Here is a 26,879-nt window from a genome sequence, read left to right as displayed (position 1 = left end):
AATTTGTTCCTTTTTTTATTATTGTCCAACATTTGTTACAATAAATGTTCTACAACTTCACAAGTATTTTTAGGGATAAATTTCTAATTCCTAGATCCATATCATAGTTATTTTCTGAATGAAAAGTCTATGAAGCTCTGCTTTTGTTCTATACATACTTTCTAACTTAAAGATTTAAAGAACAAAACACTGTTAATTTTTGGTGTATTTAATAATATTACACCAAAGTATTGATGTGGGGATAATTCCCCACATCAATACTTAATTGTTAATATGGGGATCGACCTTGTTTAACCTTTCTATCAAATTTTATTAACTTTTTTTAATGTAATTCATTTTCAAACTGAATTTTCCTCATTAATAAATCCTTTAAATTTAATATTTCTTCTAACTCATTTGTTCATTTCTGCCAAAATAATATCAGCAGCATCTCATCATTTTTACTTTCTTCTCCTTGGATAGGTTCTCTATTTGTTCTCTAACAAACTTTTCCTTCAATTCAAATATTGCTTCTTTTTAATTTAAACTGAAAAGCAAAGGAGGCCTACTATATCATTTGTTTGCTCCATCCTGAGTTATAGCATGACTTTCTCTATTTCCTACTCTTATTACTAAAATCTGATTCTTAAACAAATTAAATTTGTTCCTTCCCTACATTTAAGTCAAATTTTCATTAAAATTTTAAACATTTAGTTTCATTCTACTTTATTAACCATCTCCAGATCTACAAATACTATGAAGGCAGGCTTATTTTTATCTTGAACCCATGATTATTTTGGAACCAAACTAGTCTTCATTTGAGTAGAAGGTACTATTCATTTGGGTTTAATTCCACTTCCACTGCACTTTTATTGCTTGTAAACTCTTCTAGTGCACTCATTATATATGACATAGCAGACTGATAGTAATATAGATCTCACACTTATTTCTTGGTATCAAAACAAATACAGATTTTAAAAATCTGCAGATACTTATCTTACTTTATAAACTCGATATACTAACTAATCTACCTAATTTATTCATGCCCCGTTTTCTTAAAAAAAAAAAAATAATAATTTGGATGATACATAATTTTTCTGTACTGCCATATTATTATTTGTCCATCAAATACTGATCTTAAAATAGTTTCCTCCTAACATCATCAGTGATTTTTTTTCTTTTCCAAAATGTAATCTGATTATTGCTCCCCTATGCATACTATCTGTCTGTACATTCAGTAGATCTATCTGTACATTCCTCTTACAGTTGTTTTTTCATCATGGATTTCAAAATTTTAATTCATAATTATTCTTTTTAACTCCCTTTATCCCCCTTTATTATATCTTCTTTTACAATATTAAAAAATGGTTTTTAAAATCACTAGTTTACATTAAATGCAAATGTCTGATTTAATTACTCTTTCATTCCTCTAACCTAGTCCACAATCTCAACTATTTTCCTTCACTCTTATCTTTTAAAATTCATTCAATTTTCTTAGTACTATTAAATTGTGATCACCATTTATATAGTGCATTACTATTAGTCATCTTTGATTAATAGGCTTCTGAGAGGTTGATACATACATATACCTTCATTATTGTGGTAGGCTTGGTTTAAAATTGACTCTGATCAAAACAATTCTATCATCCTGCTTGTAAAAATCACATTTTTTCATATAATGAAATAATTTGGCCTACATTTATATTAAACATATTTACATTCTCCAGCATTTGTGTTTATAAACTTCTGAAAATATTACTCTACAATTCATCAGTTCCCTGATGAAAAAGTTTCCCTGGTTTATCTCTCCTGTTTAATTCACTAATTCCTGTTATACCTATATAACTTGAACTTATACATGTCTTATAAGAGATTTTCTAGCTTAGCCTTTTTTTTAAGTTTTTAATGAACTATATTTTACTTCGTGATGGCATCCTTTTGGCCAGTCACCATTCAGAAATCCAACTGACCACCACCCAAACATTTATTTATATCTAAGATATTTTATTAAAGAGAAAATTATTTTTAAAAAAGAAAAGGAATTAGGAAAACTCTTTAATCAGAAAATATACTGTAGTTTTCCATTGCTTTTAGTTGTTTAATACATTAAGCCAAAAATATTCTTTCTTCAAGCCAAACCATTTCTTCTTTATTTAAGCCAAACCATTCATCAATTAGTTAGCACTTCAACAATGATTGAAAGAGTTGTACCCATTATTGGAATCATTCCTTCGTATGGCTTCCTTGCATTTACCTACCAAGAATGATTATCACCATCTGCTTGTCAAAGGCTGTGGCCTACTATATCGTAGGGATATACTGACTGGTTTAAATGCAGAAAACTACAGTGGCTAAGTACTATTACCAGTTTTGTGCTGTACTTACAGGTATTAGGGCTACGAACAAGAGGGGTTGTGTGGCAACCGGAACCGTCACAAGGTTGGTGTCTTCCCCTACAGAGTTGGGATGTACTTACAGGAGTATTCTTCTTCCTTAGACACTATCTGACTCTGCCATAGATAAGGGGTACTTATTCAGATTGCAACTTGTTCACATCTAGCCATCATAATAATGGTCATTCCCTAACGAATCTGAGATTGATTTTCCCGAATCAATAGAACACAATAAAATGTTATTAATCTATTTTGACAATTTAAATTAAAAAACAATCTTCATGTTATAAAATATTCCAACTGCATACTTTGATACTCTACCAAATTAGACAAACGAAAATACTAGCAATAAAAAAATAGACAGAAAAAGACAGGATGCAACATACTTACAATAAACAATGAAAATTTAAGTGATAAAAGAAGAAAAACCCTCTAACAATAAATATAAAACTACAATTAAACATGTTGTACCTTAAAACTTCTACAAAAACTAAGATTAATTCCAGAAAACTTGAAATTACTAAATGCAAAAAATTACACAATTATGGCATTTAAACAATTTTTATTCATATTTTAACCATTGTTTACATTGCTAACCAGCAAATAGGCATTCTTTACAAAGATACTGTGTCCTGTTACTTAAATTTCTTCTCCATTTTTAATTTTAGGTGAAAATTTTATTATACCTCAGTTACAAAATGCAAGAAATTAAAATAGATGTACAAAGAATTTTACTTATTTAGGTGATGTAATGTACCTTTAAGTAACTAACAAAATAACCAATCAGCATTAAGGTTCAGAAGGAACTGCCATGTAGTGTCAGAATAATTAGTTTTATATCTTATTCTAATGTTAAATTCAACTCAATATAAAATAATATACATTAAGTGATGGATGCATCAAACTAGATTAATGGTTCAACACTATTTTTTTAAATTCATATAAAAGATATGAAGACGCTTGAAACAGGTATTCAGTAACTGAACATGACAATTAGGTTACAGTTTTTAATATTACTCTAAACTTATTTTTGCCTGAAAACATTACTATGATACTACAAGAGGTAGCATGCAAGAAATAGGCTTAAGAGATATAAATGTTTCAGAAATTTAAATGTAATTAAGAATTTATTATTATGATATACAAAGCCACAACAACGTGATAACCCAGGTCTGCTGCATCTTATGTGAATAACATTATTAATATATTATTTCATCAGTAATAAAAATATATTGATACTCTAAGAATACTTCAATTGTACAGTTGATCTTTACAAACCTACCAGGTTGGTCTAGTGGTGAACGTGTCTTCCCAAATCAGCTGATTTGGAAGTCGAGAGTTCCAGTGTTCAAGTCCTAGTAAAGCCAGCTATTTTTACACGGATTTGATTACTAGATCGTGGATATCGGTGTTCTTTGGTGGTTGGGTTTCAATTAACCGCACATCTTAAGAATGGCCGAACTGAGAATGTACAAGACTACATTTCATTTACACTCATACATATCATCCTCATTCATCCTCTGAAGTATTATCTGAACGGTAGTTACCGGAGTCTAAACAGGAAAAAGAGAAAGTTAATTTTTACAGAATAATGATTCACATGTAATATACAAAATACAATTAAAAAAAATAAAGACAATTTTAATTTTTACGATAAAGAATTTAGTTCTATATTGATATTATTCCCTTCAAAGTATTCCCCTAAAGATGAGTCACATTTATGCCAGTGCTTCAAATTTTCCAAATTTGTAGAAAGCATTTTTTGGTAAATCTTTAAGTTCATTTAGTGATTTTTTTCTTTATTTCATCTATCGCCACATATTATTGTCCTTTTGTTATGGTCTTAATTAGAAGAAACAAAAAAAAGTCATAGGGAGCTATGTCAGGAGGCAACGGCATCAATATGGTATATTTTTGGTTAATAACCATGAACAGTGAAGTTTGAGTTTAAAAACTCAAACATTCAACAATTGTTTGACCTAATTTGTAGTAGTTTTCTTTTGACTGCCACACATAAATAGTAAACTGATAAGTGAATTGTTTGCTGACCATATAACCTTGTGGTAGAACTCATAATAGATATCATTACAACTAAAAGGAAACCAGTAAGGAGAACCTTAACATTCTATCAAACTCGACATGCTTTTGCCACTGGGATGATTAATCTTTGTTTCAATATAATAACTGTACCCAAATTTCATCATCTGTTATGACATGTTTGATTAATTCTGAGACATCAGCGATGTCAGCTAACAACTGTTCTGTGATATTTTTGCGATTCTGCTTATGTTGAAAATTCAACATTTTTGAATGTAAACAATTAAAAATAAATTTCATACCCAAAATATCAGTCCAAATTGTTTCACATGAACGATGAGAGATACTCACCTCTTCAACAATTCTCTACTAGTGATTTGACAATTATTTATCATTGATCACATTGTCATTTATTTTACAAATATTTTAATGGATTGTTGATGTGTTAGAAAATTTAATACAAATCCTTTTTTCCATCATTTTCAAACAAAATAAATTGCTAATCATTACAAAATATGTTATTACTCGCTTGCCAAATTTGAACTTGCATCTAGTGGATGAAAAGATAGAAACACATTACAGAAAATGGTACTATAGCATAAGAAAAAGATGAACTCAGTTGAAAAGACACAGGGCGCGGAAATAAAAAAATGTTTGATATTTTTTTAACACAGTTCAAAATTTAAGCTAATTCTAACTAACTAACCATTCTAATTGCAATTCAGATTTTAATTCTTCAAATTTCTATTTTGATGTTAAATTTTGAATGAAATATTTTGCTTCTATATGCAGTACAATGTTACAAAATAGGTGCACTTTAAAAATGATTTATAGTAATTTAAAGAGAAATAAATAAAACACATTATTGATGCAAAAAATCTGATTCTGTCACTATGTATACCATCTTTTCAACCATAAACTATAACACTATGTGCTATGAATTCTCTGCTATATCATAAAAGTTAAGAACAAAGACATCATTTATAAAATATAACAATGACACATCATTGTGCAACAAATCCATATAGCCATAATCAAAAATTCATTCATAAAAATCTAAAAGAATTAACCATTCATAAATACAATATTAATTAATAATTAAAATATGCAAACACAATAAGTAATTCAAAATAATCATTTTAATATTTTATTACATGATAATAATAATACAGTAACCCAATTTACTATGTGAAATCTTTTTTATCAGTATATAAAAATTAGCATAAAAATAAACTTGTTTCAAACTTACATTAACCTGTAGAAATATAATAGCATAGTTAAATAACATTTCAACAACTGTAACCAATTTGTTAAATGCTATTAATTATATTTGTCTCAATTTTTACTAATTTTACTACATCAGGTAGATACAGACAATGCCACTGAATTAGCAAACAAGGTCAATTGTGTATTATTTTACTATGAATTTAATACACTACGTAAAATAATGATGACCCAAGTGATTATTATTAGGAGCAACTGAGATACTTATTTTATTCCCTTATTTTATGTATACATTAACAAGTCAATCAACCCTACATAAAAAATAATTTTAATATTAATAAAAAATTAGAACCTTTTGTTTGTTCATCCTTCAAAAATTATTATATTATTATTATGTCATCTCATTTGCAAACTTTAGTAGGAACAGTCACAAAAAGAAAAATGTTTGACTATACACAATTTTAAGTATAGATACTAAAAATATATTTAAAATTTTAAAATCAAAACCTAAACCGACAACGATTGTTAACGTCTATATGCCTACAAGCGCCCATGATAATGATGAGGTAGTGTGTATACGAAGAGATTGATGAAGCAATTAAACACGTAAAAGGAGATGAAAATTTAATAATAGTTGGAGATTGGAATGCAAGCAATGGAAAAGGCAAGGAAAGAAATATAGTGGATGAATACGGGCTGGGCAAAAGGAATGAAAGAGGGGACCGACTTATAGAGTTTTGCACGAAGTATAATTTAGTAATTGCCAACACCCAGTTTAAAAATCATAATACACTTGGAAAAAGCCAGGCGATACTGCAAGGTATCAGATAGATTATATCATGGTTAAGCAAAGATTTAGAAATCACCTCGTTGTCTGCAAAACTTACCCTGGAGCAGACATTGATAGCGACCATAATTTGGTGATAATTAAATGTAGATTGGGGTTTAAAAACCTGAAGAAAACGTGTCAGCAGAATCGGTGGAATTTAGAGAAGCTTGAGGAAGAGGAGGTAAAGAAGATTTTTGAGGAGGACATCGCAAGAGGTCTGAGTAAAAAAGATAAGGTAGAAAATGTAGAAGAAGAATGGGAGAATGTTAAAAAGGAAATTCTTAATCAGCAGAAGCAAACTTAGGAGGAATAAAGAGAACTAGTAGAAAACCTTGGGTTTCAGACGATATATTGCAGCTGATGGATGAACGTAGAAAATATAAGAATGATAGTGATGAAGAAAGTAAAAGGAACTATCGGCAATTAAGAAATGCTATAAACAGGAAGTGCAAAGTGGCGAAAGAAGAGTGGATTAAAGAAAAGTGTTTAGAAGTGGAAAGAGAAATGAACATCGGTAAAATAGACTGAGCATACAGGAAAGTTAAGGAAAATTTTGGGGTACATAAATTAAAATCTAATAATGTGTTAAACAAAGATGGTTCACCAATATATAACACGAAAGGTCAAGTCGATAGATGGGTGGAATATATTGAAGAGTTATACGGAGGAAATGAATTAGAAAATGGTGTTATAGAGGAAGAAGAGCAAGTTGAGGAGGATGAAATGGGAGAAACAATACTGAGATCTGAATTTAAGAGAGCATTAAAAGATTTAAATGGCAGAAAGGCTCCTGGAATAGACGGAATACCTGTAGAATTACTGCGCAGTGCTGGTGAGGAAGCGATTGATAGATTATACAAACTGGTGTGTAATATTTATGAAAAAGGGGAATTTCCGTCAGACTTCAAAAAAAGTGTTATAGTCATGATACCAAAGAAAGCAGGGGCAGATAAATGTGAAGAATACAGAACAATTAGTTTAACTAGTCGTGCATCAAAAATCTTAACTAGAATTCTATACAGAAGAATTGAGAGGAGAGTGGAAGAACTGTTAGGAGAAGACCAATTTGGTTTCAGTAAAAGTATAGGGACAAGGGAAGCAATTTTAGGCCTCAGATTAATAGTAGAAGGAAGATTAAAGAAAAACAAATCAACATACTTGGCGTTTATAGACCTAGAAAAGGCATTCGATAACGTAGATTGGAATAAAATGTACAGCATTTAAAAGAAATTAGAGCTCTAATACAGAGATAGAAGAACAATTGCTAACATGTACAGGAACCAAACAGCAACAGTAATAATTGAAGAACATAAGAAAGAAGCCGTAATAAGAAAGGGAGTCCGACAAGGATGTTCCCTATCTCCGTTACTTTTTAATCTTTACACGGAACTAGCAGTTAATGGTGTTAAAGAACAATTTAGATTCGGAGTAACAGTACAAGGTGAAAAGATAAAGATGCTACGATTTGCTGATGATATAGTAATTCTAGCCGAGAGTAAAAAGGACTTAGAAGAAACAATGAACGGCATAGATGAAGTCCTACACAAGAACTATCGCATGAAAATAAACTAGAACAAAACAAAAATAATGAAATGTACTAGAAATAACAAAGATGGACCACTGAATGTGAAAATAGGAGGAGAAAAGATTATGGAGGTAGAAGAATTTTGTTATTTGGGAGGTAGAATTATTAAAGATGGACGAAGCAGGAGCGATATAAAAGGCCGAATAGCACAAGCTAAACGAGCCTTCAGTAAGAAATATAATTTGTTTACATCAAAAATTAATTAAAATGTCAGGAAAAGATTTTTGAAAGTTTATGTCTGGAGTGTCGCTTTATATGGAAGTGAAACTTGGACAATCGGAGTATCTGAGAAGAAAGGATTAGAAGCTTTTGAAATGTGGTGCTATAGGAGAATGTTGCCGCAAATAGATGAAGAAAGAAGCATTAGGAAAAAATAAAGTTAAAAGAAGAGACAGACTTATAGGCCACATACTAAGGCATCCTGGAATAGTCGCTTTAATATTGGAAGGACAGGTAGAAGGAAAAAATTGTGTAGGCAGGCCACGTCTGGAATATGTAAAACAAATTGTTAGAGATGTGGGATGTGGGGGGTATACCGAAATGAAACGACTAGCACTAGATAGGGAATCTTGGAGAGCTGCAATATATATATATATATATATATAATATAGCTATAGTATTATATACCGGGATAGAATAAATAAACATCCCAATAATAATTAGTTTACTTAACTAATATATAAAGAGTTATGCACGAAAAATGTAATAAATATTTTACGACGTGTTGTGTATGTGACATAAAAAAACGTTTATATCATATAAACATATGTTTGGAAATTCTTTTGTTAACGAGCGTCGGCTGGCGAATGATTTCTTCGTGAATTCTGCGTCTTGGGTAAAATTAATCCAGTTTCATTCCCATTATTTTTTTTTAATTATGTTCACAAATAATTTTTGTTTTTATAAACAGAGATAGATTAGATATAAATAGCAAGGATATTTTTCAAATAAAGAACAAATTCAGTATTTTTTATTTTTTTTGTAAAAGTTTAGATTTAAAATAATTAATCAAGGGTGTAGCACCATTTTGGATCGCAGTACCACAATCTACATAGGTTACTGAGTAATTAAAATTTTTTCATAATTTTATCGTGTATATTGTTATTTCTGTGGCATTTCTACCAAACACCTACTTTTTCTGATGAACGTGCTTCTAGTATTTACGAATTGGGCTTGAAGCCGTCAGGGTTAAGTATAACTTTGTATTTAATTATTCAATTAATATTAAAATATTTATACAATAACTATTTTAAAATTTGCAAAAATAAAATTTTATTAGGTATTATCATAGTTTTAATATAATTTTCTACAAGAAATTACAGAAATAGTTAGTAGTCGTTTATAATGAAAACATTAACAGTTTTTTTATTTTAATACACTTTGAATGATAGTTTATAAATATATCAAAAAAGTGATAGTCCAACCATGATTTTCTTCGTAACCTCTTAATAGGTAGCATGAATATCTTTTTGCATCATATTCATAATTTATAAAAACGAGATGAATCAATCTTTTTCCAAAATAATTGGGTAACATTTCCTTTCTTCTTTCTTCTTATAATGTATATTTATATAGTTTATAGATAGGTCATTTTGTAAATTTTTATTCAGACTATGAAATTGGCCGATATCAGTTAATAATAACCGAAGCAATTCGTTTTATCCTTCATCATAATATCTTCAAAACTAACAAAAAATTGAGATGGGAGCCCACCACCCCACCTCACTTAATCGCACCCCACCATTATTGTTATGGTTCAACCATGTTTACTCTTATTATTTTTTGAAGTTATCTAACTTTTATATAAATACCTTTTATTATTATTCCTTATTCTATTTCTTTGTTGTTATCTTTAATGATTCTTTTTTCTTGAGTTTATTTTATTTCGATTAGGATTTCTTTTTGTTGATGGTATTCCCTTATACTTCAAATGACAGTGGTTTTTTTGGTGTTATGTCAATTCTCTCTTTATCTGTTAACTCTTTCTATTTGAATTCTTTTTTTTCTTCTATATATTTCTTTTGATGTAGCTTTTATATAAGCTCAATCGAGCAGCAGAGATTCAATAAGTGTAATTCTATCAGAAATTCTAATAAAACTGAATTAAAAATTAAAATTAAACAGTTGCTTAGAAATTGTCTAAACAACGCATAAATATAAATTATCCATATAAATAAAAATGTAAATGTTCGTTTGTTCGCACACACATACACAACACACAACAACAACACACCACACAACACACAACACATACCACACACTACACACCACACACCACACAATACACAACACACACACAAAGTACGTGTGTGTGAGAAATTGAATAAAATATATTCCAGAACTGTATTTTAAGTAATTATCTAGAAATATGTAGGTAGTCAAAAAATTGGGATCGAAAAACATACTATTTTATGTTTGGCGTAAAATAACTTATAAATAACTCATTAACTGACAAATTTTAATAATTATCAATTGGCCTCTAAGATAATCTAACTTAACACCCCTCTGGACTACTCTGGATTGTGGGCCACTTGAATTCATCAATGTATCAGCTTAAGTGTAACAAAAGTGAAGTGTTAGATTCTAAATGTGGTGTAACTGACACAAAACAAACCGAAATACAGAAAGCTACAAAAAATATTGTTCTTTGGATAGAGTGAAAAAAAAAAAAAAAAATTCACATTCACATAAACAAGTCAGAGAACGGTTTGTTAGCGAGTTTCGGCTCATGAAACATAGTAATTCTAGCCGAAAGTAAAAAGGATTTAGAAGAAACAATGATTGGCATAGATGAAGTCCTACGTAAGAACTATCGCATGAAAATAAACAAAAACAAAACGAAAGTAATGAAATGTAGTAGAAATAATGTAGATGAACCACTGAATATAAAAATAGGAGCAGAAAAGATTACGCAGGTAGAAGAATTTTGTTTTTTGGGAAGTAGAATTACTAAAGATAGATGAAGCAGGAGGGATATAAAATGTCGAATAGCACAGGCAAAACGAGCCTTCATTCAGAACTATAATTTGTATACATCAAAAATTAATTTAAACATCAGGAAAACATTTTTGAAAGTATGTTTGGAGCGTAGCTTTATAAGGAAGTGAAATTTAGATGATCGGAGTACCTTAGAAGAAAAGATTAGAAGCTTTTGAGATGTGGTGCTATAGGAAAATGTTAAAAATCAGATGGTAGATAAAGTGACAAATGAAGAGGTGGCAAATTGATGAAGAAAGAAGCAGCTGAAAATTATAGTTAAAAGAAGAGGCAGACTTATAGGCCACATATTAAGGCATCCTGGAATAGTCACTTTAATATTGGATGTACAGGTAGAAGGGAAAGATTGTGCAGGCAGGTAACATTTGGAATATATAAAACAAATTGTTAGGGATATAGGATATACGGGGTATACTGAAATGAAACAACTAGCAGTAGATAGGGAATCTTGGAGAGCTGCATCAAACCAGTCAAATGACTGACAACAAAAATAAATGATTAAATAAACCAGAGATATATAAAAAAAAATGCCTTAATACATATAATATATATATATTAAATATAACACTGTAAATAATATATACAAAGGGCACTAAGAATGTTTTGCAATATGATGGAACATATCATAAAAGGTATGTGTCTGCATGTGCGACTGCACGTGCACGCGTGTTTTTAAACAAGTTCTAACCTGCTCTGTAGCCACCTTAATCAATGTCTATGTCTCTGGTTTTTAGCTGTGTTGGTGAAAAGAGATAGATTCATCATGATCAAAAACTGAATATTGGGTAATTTTGCACTTGGGTTAAGCATTGACCAGTTTTTACAGGAAATTATTCTTGTCTTGGAGAGGACTTATTGTACAACATGTGCTTATTGTACAATAATATTTAGTCCCAAAAGTTTGAAGAGGGAATTTTGGCATCGGAGATGCCCCAAGGTCAGGTTGTTTGCCTTTGTCTGTGAGGGAAACATGTTGCAGTACAAAAAATTCTTGAGACAGGCATGTGACCTACCACCAAATAGAGGTGTCCTTGGTCATTAAAGTACATGAACTTCTTTCTGTTCATGCTATTCTGTGAGATCAGCTTCAAGTTAGAAAATTCTCTACCCTTTGGGTGCCACATAACATGACAGATGAGATCAAATAGCTAGCTGATGATCATAATTTATCTTAGGTCCACTAAATTCTGATAAGATTTTTCAAGCCCACAAAAGTGAACATCATCAGGTTTGGTAAGGATTTGATATCCCACAATCCTCCAACCCATGATTATTAGCGGAAACCATTTACAAATGCTTTCTGCCTTCAGAAACAAATAAAAATCCAAACAGATTCAACCCATGATAGAGATTTTTCCCCATGGACCTTAGTCCCATTCCAATCAAATAAAAATTGAATATTGCAATACTTAAAGCATACTTTTTTTAATAAAAGCTATTCTGTTTTTGGAGACAAGTAAAAACACCAACGTTTGCATAAAGTTTGAGCTTCCTTACTTAATCTCTATATACACTAGACAATTTGGCTATCCTTTAACAATAATTTTTTCCTTATTCTATTTCTTTGTTGTTATCTTTAATGATTCTTTTTTTCTTGAGTTTATTTTATTTCGATTAGGATTTCTTTTTGTTGATGGTATTCCCCTTTACTTCAAATTGCAGTGGTTTTTTTGGTGTTATTTAAATTCTCTCTTTACCTGTGAACTTTTTCTTTTTTTTCAGCTATATATTTCTTTTGATGTAGCTTTTATATGATGTCAATGGAGCAGCAGAGATTCAATATGTGTAATTCTATCAGAAATTCTAATAGAACTGAATTAAAAATTAAATAACAGTTGCTTAGAAACTGTCTAAAGAATGCATAAATATAAATTATCAATATAAATAAAAATGTAAATGTTCGTTTGTTCACACACACACACACAAAGTAAGTGTGTGTGATATGAAAAATTGAATAAAATATATTCCAGAATTGTATTTTAAGTAATTTTATAGAAATATGTATTTAGTCAAAAGATTGGGATCGAAAAACATACACAACTTATCAATAACTCATCAACTGACAAATTTTAGTAATTATCAACTGGCCTCTAAGATAATCTAACTTAACATCCCTCTGGACTACTCTGGATTTTGGGCCACTTGAATTCATCAATGTATCAGCTTAAGTGTAACACAAGTGAAGTGTTAGATTCAAAATGCGGTGTAACTAACAAAAAACAAACCGAATTACGGAAAGCTACAAAAAATATTTTTCGTCGGATAGAGTGCAAAAAAGTAAAAAAAAAACAAATCACATTCACATAAACAAGTCAGAGAATGGTTCGTTAGCGAGTTTTGGCTCACGAAACATTTGGCTCCCTCTGTGAACTTAAACTGTATTAAAATTCTAGCAGTATAAATCGAGGAGTAAGTTGAGTGCTCTCTTACGGGTTTTTTCTAAAAAAAAATGAACACAAGTGGTCCCAGACCTCTATTTCACTTAGGTTTTAAGAAAAACGGAATAAGCCAAGAAAACTTTTCCCGGCAAATATACTTTTAAGGTTTGAAATAAAATAAATTTGTTAATTTCCAAATAAACAAGAATTTTTAATTAACTAATAGAGAACTAAAATTTGAGATATTTTAAAGAAATATTCACTTTTGAAATGTGGTGCTATAGGAGAATGTTAAAAATCAGATGGGTGGATAAAGTGACAAATGAAAGGGTATTGCGGCAAATAGATGAAGAAAGAAGCACTTGGAAAAATATAGTTAAAAGAAGAGACAGACTTATAGGCCACATACTAAGGCATCCTCGAATAGTCGCTTTAATATTGGAAGGACAGGTAGAAGGGAAAAATTGTGTAGGCAGGCCACGTTTGGAATATGTAAAACAAATTGTTAGGGATGTAGGATGTAGAGGGTATATTGAAATGAAACGACTAGCACTAGATAGGGAATCTTGGAGAGCTGCATCAAACCAGTCAAATAACTGAAGACAAAAAAAAAAAAAATAGTAATTAAAATCATTGGAAGAACAAAAAAAGTAACTTGGGAAAATTAATTAATGAAGTTGTTAAACAGTGTTCTGCTTTTATAAACATAAGTAATTAATGAAAAGTTGTAAATTTATAAAATTCTTTATCTTTGTTTATTCTGGAGAATAAATTGTAAAAATGACCTAAAGAATGTACTGAGATAAGAGATACATGATAAAGGTAAGGGATGTGGAAGATAAAAATCATAATAATGTTCTCTTAACTTATTATTTGGCTCCCCACTGTCCTTCAGTCCATTGAATTTAATTTTCTCTTTTTTAGTTATATTGGTTCAATGCTATTCTCCATTTTTTCTGTTCTGTGTTAATCTTTTAACCTCTTCACTTTTACCATCTATACATACAATTAATTAATCTTGTTTTTTTTAATATGTAGCCAACATATGAACTTGGTTCATCTCTTAATTAGGTTCTGCCATAAATTTCTCTCCCCCATCATTTCTCTTGGAACTTATTTATTTTGCACTTATCATTACCTAATTTTCATCATCCTCCAGTTACATAAAATTTCAAAGAACGTCATTCAGCTTTCTGCAAATTTAATTTGATCCTTTTTTTATTATTGTCCAATATTTGTTACAATAAATGTTCTACAACTTCACAAGTATTTTTAAAGATAAATTTCTAATTCCTAGATACATATCATAGTTATTTTCTGAATGAAAAGTCTATGAAGATCTGCTTTTGATCTCTACATACTTTCTAACTTTAAGATTTAAAGAACAAAACACTGGTGTATTTAATAATACACCAAAGTATTGATGTGGGGATAATTCACCACATCAATACTTAATTGTTAATATGGGGATCAACCTTGTTTAACCTTTCTATCAAATTTTATTAACTTTTTTTAATGTAATTCATTTTCAAACTGAATTTTCCTCATTAATAAATCCTTTAAATTTAATATTTCTTCTAACTCATTTGTTCATTTCTGCCAAAATAATATCAGCAGCATCTCATCATTTTTACTTTCTTCTCCTTGGATAGGTTCTCTATTTGTTCTCTAACAAACTTTTCCTTCAATTCAAATATTGCTTCTTTTTAATTTAAACTGAAAAGCAAAGGAGGCCTACTATATCATTTGTTTGCTCCATCCTGAGTTATAGCATGACTTTCTCTATTTCCTACTCTTATTACTAAAATCTGATTCTTAAACAAATTAAATTTGTTCCTTCCCTACATTTAAGTCAAATTTTCATTAAAATTTTAAACATTTAGTTTCATTCTACTTTATTAACCATCTCCAGATCTACAAATACTATGAAGGCAGGCTTATTTTTATCTTGAACCCATGATTATTTTGGAACCAAACTAGTCTTCATTTGAGTAGAAGGTACTATTCATTTGGGTTTAATTCCACTTCCACTGCACTTTTATTGCTTGTAAACTCTTCTAGTGCACTCATTATATATGACATAGCAGACTGATAGTAATATAGATCTCACACTTATTTCTTGGTATCAAAACAAATACAGATTTTAAAAATCTGCAGATACTTATCTTACTTTATAAACTCGATATACTAACTAATCTACCTAATTTATTCATGCCCCGTTTTCTTAAAAAAAAAAAAATAATAATTTGGATGATACATAATTTTTCTGTACTGCCATATTATTATTTGTCCATCAAATACTGATCTTAAAATAGTTTCCTCCTAACATCATCAGTGATTTTTTTTCTTTTCCAAAATGTAATCTGATTATTGCTCCCCTATGCATACTATCTGTCTGTACATTCAGTAGATCTATCTGTACATTCCTCTTACAGTTGTTTTTTCATCATGGATTTCAAAATTTTAATTCATAATTATTCTTTTTAACTCCCTTTATCCCCCTTTATTATATCTTCTTTTACAATATTAAAAAATGGTTTTTAAAATCACTAGTTTACATTAAATGCAAATGTCTGATTTAATTACTCTTTCATTCCTCTAACCTAGTCCACAATCTCAACTATTTTCCTTCACTCTTATCTTTTAAAATTCATTCAATTTTCTTAGTACTATTAAATTGTGATCACCATTTATATAGTGCATTACTATTAGTCATCTTTGATTAATAGGCTTCTGAGAGGTTGATACATACATATACCTTCATTATTGTGGTAGGCTTGGTTTAAAATTGACTCTGATCAAAACAATTCTATCATCCTGCTTGTAAAAATCACATTTTTTCATATAATGAAATAATTTGGCCTACATTTATATTAAACATATTTACATTCTCCAGCATTTGTGTTTATAAACTTCTGAAAATATTACTCTACAATTCATCAGTTCCCTGATGAAAAAGTTTCCCTGGTTTATCTCTCCTGTTTAATTCACTAATTCCTGTTATACCTATATAACTTGAACTTATACATGTCTTATAAGAGATTTTCTAGCTTAGCCTTTTTTTTAAGTTTTTAATGAACTATATTTTACTTCGTGATGGCATCCTTTTGGCCAGTCACCATTCAGAAATCCAACTGACCACCACCCAAACATTTATTTATATCTAAGATATTTTATTAAAGAGAAAATTATTTTTAAAAAAGAAAAGGAATTAGGAAAACTCTTTAATCAGAAAATATACTGTAGTTTTCCATTGCTTTTAGTTGTTTAATACATTAAGCCAAAAATATTCTTTCTTCAAGCCAAACCATTTCTTCTTTATTTAAGCCAAACCATTCATCAATTAGTTAGCACTTCAACAATGATTGAAAGAGTTGTACCCATTATTGGAATCATTCCTTCGTATGGCTTCCTTGCATTTACCTACCAAGAATGATTATCACCATCTGCTTGTCAAAGGCTGTGGCCTACTATATCGTAGGGATATACTGACTGGTTTAAATGCAGAAAACTACAGTGGCTAAGTACTATTACCAGTTTTGTGCTGTACTTACAGGTATTAGGGCTACGAACAAGAGGGGTTGTGTGGCAACCGGAACCGTCACAAGGTTGGTGTCTTCCCCTACAGAGTTGGGATGTACTTACAGGAGTATTCTTCTTCCTTAGACACTATCTGACTCTGCCATAGATAAGGGGTACTTATTCAGATTGCAACTTGTTCACATCTAGCCATCATAATAATGGTCATTCCCTAACGAATCTGAGATTGATTTTCCCGAATCAATAGAACACAATAAAATGTTATTAATCTATTTTGACAATTTAAATTAAAAAACAATCTTCATGTTATAAAATATTCCAACTGCATACTTTGATACTCTACCAAATTAGACAAACGAAAATACTAGCAATAAAAAAATAGACAGAAAAAGACAGGATGCAACATACTTACAATAAACAATGAAAATTTAAGTGATAAAAGAAGAAAAACCCTCTAACAATAAATATAAAACTACAATTAAACATGTTGTACCTTAAAACTTCTACAAAAACTAAGATTAATTCCAGAAAACTTGAAATTACTAAATGCAAAAAATTACACAATTATGGCATTTAAACAATTTTTATTCATATTTTAACCATTGTTTACATTGCTAACCAGCAAATAGGCATTCTTTACAAAGATACTGTGTCCTGTTACTTAAATTTCTTCTCCATTTTTAATTTTAGGTGAAAATTTTATTATACCTCAGTTACAAAATGCAAGAAATTAAAATAGATGTACAAAGAATTTTACTTATTTAGGTGATGTAATGTACCTTTAAGTAACTAACAAAATAACCAATCAGCATTAAGGTTCAGAAGGAACTGCCATGTAGTGTCAGAATAATTAGTTTTATATCTTATTCTAATGTTAAATTCAACTCAATATAAAATAATATACATTAAGTGATGGATGCATCAAACTAGATTAATGGTTCAACACTATTTTTTTAAATTCATATAAAAGATATGAAGACGCTTGAAACAGGTATTCAGTAACTGAACATGACAATTAGGTTACAGTTTTTAATATTACTCTAAACTTATTTTTGCCTGAAAACATTACTATGATACTACAAGAGGTAGCATGCAAGAAATAGGCTTAAGAGATATAAATGTTTCAGAAATTTAAATGTAATTAAGAATTTATTATTATGATATACAAAGCCACAACAACGTGATAACCCAGGTCTGCTGCATCTTATGTGAATAACATTATTAATATATTATTTCATCAGTAATAAAAATATATTGATACTCTAAGAATACTTCAATTGTACAGTTGATCTTTACAAACCTACCAGGTTGGTCTAGTGGTGAACGTGTCTTCCCAAATCAGCTGATTTGGAAGTCGAGAGTTCCAGTGTTCAAGTCCTAGTAAAGCCAGCTATTTTTACACGGATTTGATTACTAGATCGTGGATATCGGTGTTCTTTGGTGGTTGGGTTTCAATTAACCGCACATCTTAAGAATGGCCGAACTGAGAATGTACAAGACTACATTTCATTTACACTCATACATATCATCCTCATTCATCCTCTGAAGTATTATCTGAACGGTAGTTACCGGAGTCTAAACAGGAAAAAGAGAAAGTTAATTTTTACAGAATAATGATTCACATGTAATATACAAAATACAATTAAAAAAATAAAGACAATTTTAATTTTTACGATAAAGAATTTAGTTCTATATTGATATTATTCCCTTCAAAGTATTCCCCTAAAGATGAGTCACATTTATGCCAGTGCTTCAAATTTTCCAAATTTGTAGAAAGCATTTTTTGGTAAATCTTTAAGTTCATTTAGTGATTTTTTTCTTTATTTCATCTATCGCCACATATTATTGTCCTTTTGTTATGGTCTTAATTAGAAGAAACAAAAAAAAGTCATAGGGAGCTATGTCAGGAGGCAACGGCATCAATATGGTATATTTTTGGTTAATAACCATGAACAGTGAAGTTTGAGTTTAAAAACTCAAACATTCAACAATTGTTTGACCTAATTTGTAGTAGTTTTCTTTTGACTGCCACACATAAATAGTAAACTGATAAGTGAATTGTTTGCTGACCATATAACCTTGTGGTAGAACTCATAATAGATATCATTACAACTAAAAGGAAACCAGTAAGGAGAACCTTAACATTCTATCAAACTCGACATGCTTTTGCCACTGGGATGATTAATCTTTGTTTCAATATAATAACTGTACCCAAATTTCATCATCTGTTATGACATGTTTGATTAATTCTGAGACATCAGCGATGTCAGCTAACAACTGTTCTGTGATATTTTTGCGATTCTGCTTATGTTGAAAATTCAACATTTTTGAATGTAAACAATTAAAAATAAATTTCATACCCAAAATATCAGTCCAAATTGTTTCACATGAACGATGAGAGATACTCACCTCTTCAACAATTCTCTACTAGTGATTTGACAATTATTTATCATTGATCACATTGTCATTTATTTTACAAATATTTTAATAGATTGTTGATGTGTTAGAAAATTTAATACAAATCCTTTTTTCCATCATTTTCAAACAAAATAAATTGCTAATCATTACAAAATATGTTATTACTCGCTTGCCAAATTTGAACTTGCATCTAGTGGATGAAAAGATAGAAACACATTACAGAAAATGGTACTATAGCATAAGAAAAAGATGAACTCAGTTGAAAAGACACAGGGCGCGGAAATAAAAAAAATGTTTGATATTTTTTTAACACAGTTCATAATTTAAGCTAATTCTAACTAACTAACCATTCTAATTGCAATTCAGATTTTAATTCTTCAAATTTCTATTTTGATGTAAAATTTTGAACGAAATATTTTGCTTGCATATGCAGTACAATGTTACAAAATAGGTGCACTTTAAAAACATATTTATAGTAATTTAAAGAGAAATAAATAAAACACATTATTGATGCAAAAAATCTGATTCTGTCACCATGTATACCATCTTTTCTACCATAAACTATAGCACTATGTGCTATGAATTCTCTGCTATATCATAAAAGTTAAGAACAAAGACATCATTTATAAAATATACCATAGACACATCATTGTGCAACAAATCCACATAGCCATAATCAAAAATTCATTCATAAAAGTCTAAAAGAATTAACCATTCATAAATACAATATTAATTAATAATTAAAAATGCAAACACAATAAGTAATTCAAAATAATCATTTTAATATTTTATTACATGATAATAATAATACAGTAACCCAATTTACTATGTGAAATCTTTTTTCATCAGTAGATAAAAATTAGCATAAAAATAAACTTGTTTCAAACTTACTTTAACCTGTAGAAATATAATAGCATAGTTAAATAACATTTTAACAACTTTAACCAATTTGTTAAATGCTATTAATTGTATTTGTCTCAATTTTTACTAATTTTACTACATCAGGTAGATACAGACAATGCCACTGCATTAGCAAACAAGGTCAATTTTGTATTATTTTACTATGAATTTAATACACTACGTAAAATAATGATGACCCAAGTGATTATTATTAGGAGCAACTGAGATACTTATTTTACGTATACATTAACAAGTCAATCAACCCTACATAAAAAATAATTTTAATATTAATAAAAAATTAGAACCTTTTGTTTGTTCATCCTTCAAAAATTATTATATTATTATTAATTATGTCATCTCATTTGCAAACTTTAGTAGGAACAGTCACAAAAAGAAAAATGTTTGACTATACACAATTTTAAGTATAGATACTAAAAATATATTAAACATTTAAAATCAAAACCTAAACCGACAACGATTGTTAATGTCTATATGCCTACAATCGCCAATGATAATGATGAGGTAGTGTGTATACGAACAGATTGATGAAGCAATTAAACACGTAAAAGGAGATGAAAATTTAATAATAGTTGGAGATTAGAATGCAAGCAATGGAAAAGGCAAGGAAAGAAATATAGTGGATGAATACGGGCTGGGCAAAAGGAATGAAAGAGGGGACCGACTTATAGAGTTTTGCACGAAGTATAATTTAGTAATTGCCAACACCCAGTTTAAAAATCATAATAGTAGAATATACACTTGGAAAAAGCCAGGCGATACTGCAAGGTATCAGATAGATTATATCATGGTTAAGCAAAGATTTAGAAATCACCTCGTTGACTGCAAAACTTACCCTGGAGCAGACATTGATAGCGACCATAATTTGATGATAATGAAATGTAGATTGGGGTTTAAAAACCTGAAGAAAACGTGTCAGATGAATCGGTGGAATTTAGAGAAGCTTGAGGAAGAGGAGGTAAAGAAGATTTTTGAGGAGGACATCGCAAGAGGTCTGAGTAAAAAAGATAAGGTAGAAAATGTAGAAGAAGAATGGGAGAATGTTAAAAAGGAAATTCTTAATCAGCAGAAGCAAACTTAGGAGGAATAAAGAGAACTGGTAGAAAACCTTGAGTTTCAGACGATATATTGCAGCCGATGGATGAAGGTAGAAAATATAAGAATGATAGTGATGAAGAATGTAAAAGGAACTATCGGTAATTAGGAAATGCTATAAACAGGAAGTGCAGAGTGGCGAAAGAAGAGTGGATTAAAGAAAAGTGTTTAGAAGTGGAAAGAGAAATGAACATTGGTAAAATAGACTGAGCATACAGGAAAGTTAAGGAAAATTTTGGGGTACATAAATTAAAATCTAATAATGTGTTAAACAAAGATGGTACACCAATATATAACACGAAAGGTAAAGTCGATAGATGGGTGGAATATATTGAAGAGTTATACGGAGGAAATGAATTAGAAAATGGTGTTATAGAGGAAGAAGAGCAAGTTGAGGAGGATGAAATGGGAGAAACAATACTGAGATCTGAATTTAAGAGAGCATTAAAAGATTTAAATGGCAGAAAGGCTCCTGGAATAGACGGAATACCTGTAGAATTACTGCGCAGTGCTGGTGAGGAAGCGATTGATAGATTATACAAACTGGTATGTAATATTTATGAAAAAGGGGAATTTCCGTCAGACTTCAAAAAAAGTGTTATAGTCACGATACCAAAGAAAGCAGGGGCAGATAAATGTGAAGAATACAGAACAATTAGTTTAACTAGTCGTGCATCAAAAATCTTAACTAGAATTCTATACAGAAGAATTGAGAGGAGAGTGGAAGAACTGTTAGGAGAAGACCAATTTGGTTTCAGTAAAAGTATAGGGACAAGGGAAGCAATTTTAGGCCTCAGATTAATAGTAGAAGGAAGATTAAAGAAAAACAAATCAACATACTTGGCGTTTATAGACCTAGAAAAGGCATTCGATAACGTAGATTGGAATAAAATGTACAGCATTTAAAAGAAATTAGAGCTCAAATACAGAGATAGAAGAACAATTGCTAACATGTACAGGAACCAAACAGCAACAGTAATAATTGAAGAACATAAGAAAGAAGCCGTAATAAGAAAGGGAGTCCGACAAGGATGTTCCCTATCTCAGTTACTTTCTAATCTTTACACGGAACTAGCAGTTAATGGTGTTAAAGAACAATTTAGATTCGGAGTAACAGTACAAGGTGAAAAGATAAAGATGCTACGATTTGCTGATGACATAGTAATTCTAGCCGAGAGTAAAAAGGATTTAGAAGAAACAATGAACGGTATAGATGAAGTCCTACACAAGAACTATCGCATGAAAATAAACTAGAACAAAACAAAAATAATGAAATGTAGTAGAAATAACAAAGATGGACCACTGAATGTGAAAATAGGAGCAGAAAAGATTATGGAGGTAGAAGAATTTTGTTATTTGGGAGGTAGAATTACTAAAGATGGACGAAGCAGGAGCGATATAAAAGGCCGAATAGCACAAGCTAAACGAGCCTTCAGTAAGAAATATAATTTGTTTACATCAAAAATTAATTAAAATGTCAGGAAAAGATTTTTGAATGTTTATGTCTGGAGTGTCGCTTTATATGGAAGTGAAACTTGGACAATCGGAGTATCTGAGAAGAAAGGATTAGAAGCTTTTGAAATGTGGTGCTATACGAGAATGTTGCCGCAAATAGATGAAGAAAGAAGCATTTGGAAAAAATAAAGTTAAAAGAAGAGACAGACTTATAGGCCACATACTAAGGCATCCTGGAATAGTCGCTTTAATATTGGAAGGACAGGTAGAAGGAAAAAATTGTGTAGGCAGGCCACGTCTGGAATATGTAAAACAAATTGTTAGAGATGTAGGATGTGGGGGGTATACCGAAATGAAACGACTAGCACTAGATAGGGAATCTTGGAGAGCTGCAATATATATATATATATATATATATAATATAGCTATAGTATTATATACCGGGATAGAATAAATAAACATTCCGGTAATAATTAGTTTATTTAACTAATATACAAAGAGTTATGCACGAAAAATGTAATAAATATTTTACGACGTGTTGTATACGTGACATAAAAAAACGTTTATATCATATAAACATAGGTTTGGAAATTCTTTTGTTAACGAGTGTTGGCTGGCGAATGATTTCTTCGTGAATTCTGCGTCTTGGGTAAAATTAATCCAGTTTCATTCCCATTATTTTTTTTTTATTTTGTTCACAAATAATTTTTTTTTTCAAAACAGAGATAGATTAGATATAAATAGCAAGGATATTTTTCAAATAAAGAACAAATTCAGTATTTTTTATTTTTTTTGTAAAAGTTTAGTTTTTAAATAATTAATCAAGAGTGTAGCACCGTTTTGGATCGCTGCACCACAATCTACATAGGTTACTGAGTAATAAACATTTTTTTCATAATTTTATCGTGTACATTGTTATTTCTGTGGCATTTCTACCAAACACCTACTTTTTCTGAAAAACGTGCTTCTAGTATTTACGAATTGGGCTTGAAGCCGTCAGGGTTAAGTATAACTTTGTATTTACTTATTCAATTAATATTAAAATATTTATACAATAACTATTTTAAAATTTGCAAAAATAAAATTTTATTCGGTATCATCATAGTTTTAATATAATTTTCTACAAGAAATTACAGAAATAGTTAGTAGTCGTTTATAATGAAAACATTAACTGTTTTTTTATTTTAATACACTTTGAATGATAGTTTATAAATACATCAAAAAAGTGATAGTCCAACAATGATTTTCTTCATAACCTCTTAATAGGTAGCATGAATATCTTTTTGCATCATATTCATAATTTATAAAAACGAGATGAATCAATCTTTTTCCAAAATAATTGGGTAACATTTCCTTTCTTCTTTCTTCTTATAATGTATATTTATATAGTTTATAGATAGGTCATTTTGTAAATTTTTATTCAGACTATGAAATTGGCCAATATCAGTTAATAATAACCGAAGCAATTCGTTTTATCCTTCATCATAATATCTTCAAAACTAACAAAAAATTGAGATGGGGTCCACCACCCCACCTCACTTAATCCCACCCCACCATTATTGTTATGGTTCAACCATGTTTACTCTTATTATTTTTTGAAGTTATCTAACTTTTATATAAATACCTTTTATTATTATTCCTTATTCTATTTCTTTGTTGTTATCTTTAATGATTCTTTTTTTTGTTGAGTTTATTTTATTTCGATTAGGATTTCTTTTTGTTGATTGTATTCCCTTATATTCGAAATTGCAGTGGTTTTTTTGGTGTTATGTCAATTCTCTCTTTATCTGTTAACTTTTTCTATTGGAATTCTTTTTTTTCTTCTATATATTTCTTTTGATGTAGCTTTTATATAAGCTCAGTCGAGCAGCAGAGATTCAATACGTCTAATTCTATCAGAAATTCCGATAGAACTGAATTAAAAAGTAAAATTAAACAGTTGCTTAGAAACTGTCTAAACAACGCATAAATATAAATTATCCATATAAATAAAAATGTAAATGTTCGTTTGTTCACACACACACACACACACACACACACACACTCGCGCGCGCGCACACACGCACGCACGCACACACACACTCTCTCTCTCACACACACACACACACAAAGTAAGTGTGTGTGATATGAAAAATTGAATAAAATATATTCCAGAATTGTATTTTAAGTAATTTTATAGAAATATGTATTTAGTCAAAAGATTGGGATCGAAAAACATACACAACTTATCAATAACTCATCAACTGACAAATTTTAGTAATTATCAACTGGCCTCTAAGATAATCTAACTTAACATCCCTCTGGACTACTCTGGATTTGGGCCACTTGAATTCATCAATGTATCAGCTTAAGTGTAACACAAGTGAAGTGTTAGATTCAAAATGCGGTGTAACTAACAAAAAACAAACCGAATTATGGAAAGCTACAAAAAAATATTTTTCGTCGGATAGAGTGCAAAAAAGGCAAAAAAAAACAATTCACATTCACATAAACAAGTCAGAGAACGGTTCGTTAGCGAGTTTCGGCTCACGAAACATTTAGCTCCCTCTGTGAACTTAAACTGTATTAAAATTCTAGCGGTATAAATCGAGGAGTAAGTTGAGTGCTCTCTTACGGGTTTTTTCTAAAAAAAAATGAACGCAAGTGGCCCAGACCTCTATTTCACTTAGGTTTTAAGAAAAACGGAATAAACCAAAAAAACTTTTCCCGGAAAATATACTTTTAGGTTTGAAATAAAATAAATTTGTTAATTTCCAAATCAACAAGAATTTTTAATTAACTAATAGAGAACTAAAATTTGAGATATTTTAAAGAAATATTCACTTTTGAAATGTGGTGCTATAGGAGAATGTTAAAAATCAGATGGGTGGATAAAGTGACAAATGAAAGGGTATTGCGGCAAATAGATGAAGAAAGAAGCACTTGGAAAAATATAGTTAAAAGAAGAGACAGACTTATAGGCCACATACTAAGGCATCCTCGAATAGTCGCTTTAATATTGGAAGGACAGGTAGAAGGGAAAAATTGTGTAGGCAGGCCACGTTTGGAATATGTAAAACAAATTGTTAGGGATGTAGGATGTAGAGGGTATACTGAAATGAAACGACTAGCACTAGATAGGGAATCTTGGAGAGCTGCATCAAACCAGTCAAATGACTGAAGACAAAAAAAAAAAATTAAATTTATTCATGTGAATGGCAGGTCATATTATTTGACACAAGAAACAAGAAATTAAATGTAATCCCATTAAATTAAATGTAATTGTTGAGTAATTACTTTATCAACTTCAATTTTGTTCAAACTTTAATGTACCATAGTCAATATGTTTAGGATAAGAAAAACGCAAGATCTAAATGTCAGAAAGCAGGTTGAACAGTGGGTGACCCATGTGAGGTCAAATTTCGCCGTGCTATTAGTATCCTAGTCAATTAGCTTTCAGTTTTGTGAGTTATAGAGATATTTTCAGATGTTAATACATTCTGTGGAGAGGTTAGAGCTAAAGTTACAAAGACCTAATTACTTACAAAGAGCACCATCATTAGTCATCTTCAACATCAGACTCACGAGTCCAATTCTGATGAGTATTAAGGTTAGCCTATGGTTTATTCCTATCTCTCCGCAAAACTCTAACCTTAACCTCTTTCCACAGAATGAATTAGCATCTGAACAGGTTATCATAACTCACAAAACTGATGGTAATTGACTAGGGTATTGATAACATGATGTGAACTTTGATGTATAACTACTATGATGTGTTAAAGTATGAATAAAAATTAAGTTGATCAAATAACTGCTTATAATTACTGTACACAATTTTAAACACAAATAGAAAAAATATATTAAACTGAAATTTTTAAATGTTATTCTTAACTCATACAAATGGCAGATGACATTCATACATTTGAAATTAACTAAACAATGAAATATATATTATGTACAAATATAAATTATGAAATAGGAATATGTACAGTATGCACAAATATAAGATTTAAAATATAATCTAACTGAAATAAAAATGTCAAACTGAATAG

The 26,879-nt window shown here is 30.0% G+C and overlaps 1 long non-coding RNA gene across 7 annotated transcripts in view; it reads right to left on the bottom strand.

The window, feature by feature from the left end:
• The window catches only part of LOC142326188 (uncharacterized), a 38,538-nt gene that overhangs the window by 189 nt on the left and 11,470 nt on the right, over positions 1-26,879 (bottom strand). For 2 of the 7 annotated variants that reach the window (XR_012756720.1, XR_012756718.1), the window contains exons 2-3: positions 18,267-18,537; positions 2,916-3,925 (exon numbers count right to left, since the gene is read on the bottom strand). This is a non-coding gene — a long non-coding RNA (uncharacterized LOC142326188). Of the gene's footprint in view, positions 1-2,914; positions 3,926-18,266; positions 18,538-24,472; positions 24,841-26,879 lie in introns of those variants that run through there. The other 5 variants (XR_012756716.1, XR_012756714.1, XR_012756717.1 and 2 more) reach the window with 4 other exon arrangements.

This window comes from Lycorma delicatula, chromosome 6 (assembly GCF_047948215.1).
Source record: "Lycorma delicatula isolate Av1 chromosome 6, ASM4794821v1, whole genome shotgun sequence".
Lineage (NCBI taxonomy): Eukaryota > Metazoa > Arthropoda > Insecta > Hemiptera > Fulgoridae > Lycorma > Lycorma delicatula.
This window is presented reverse-complemented; position numbering and strand designations above follow the sequence as displayed.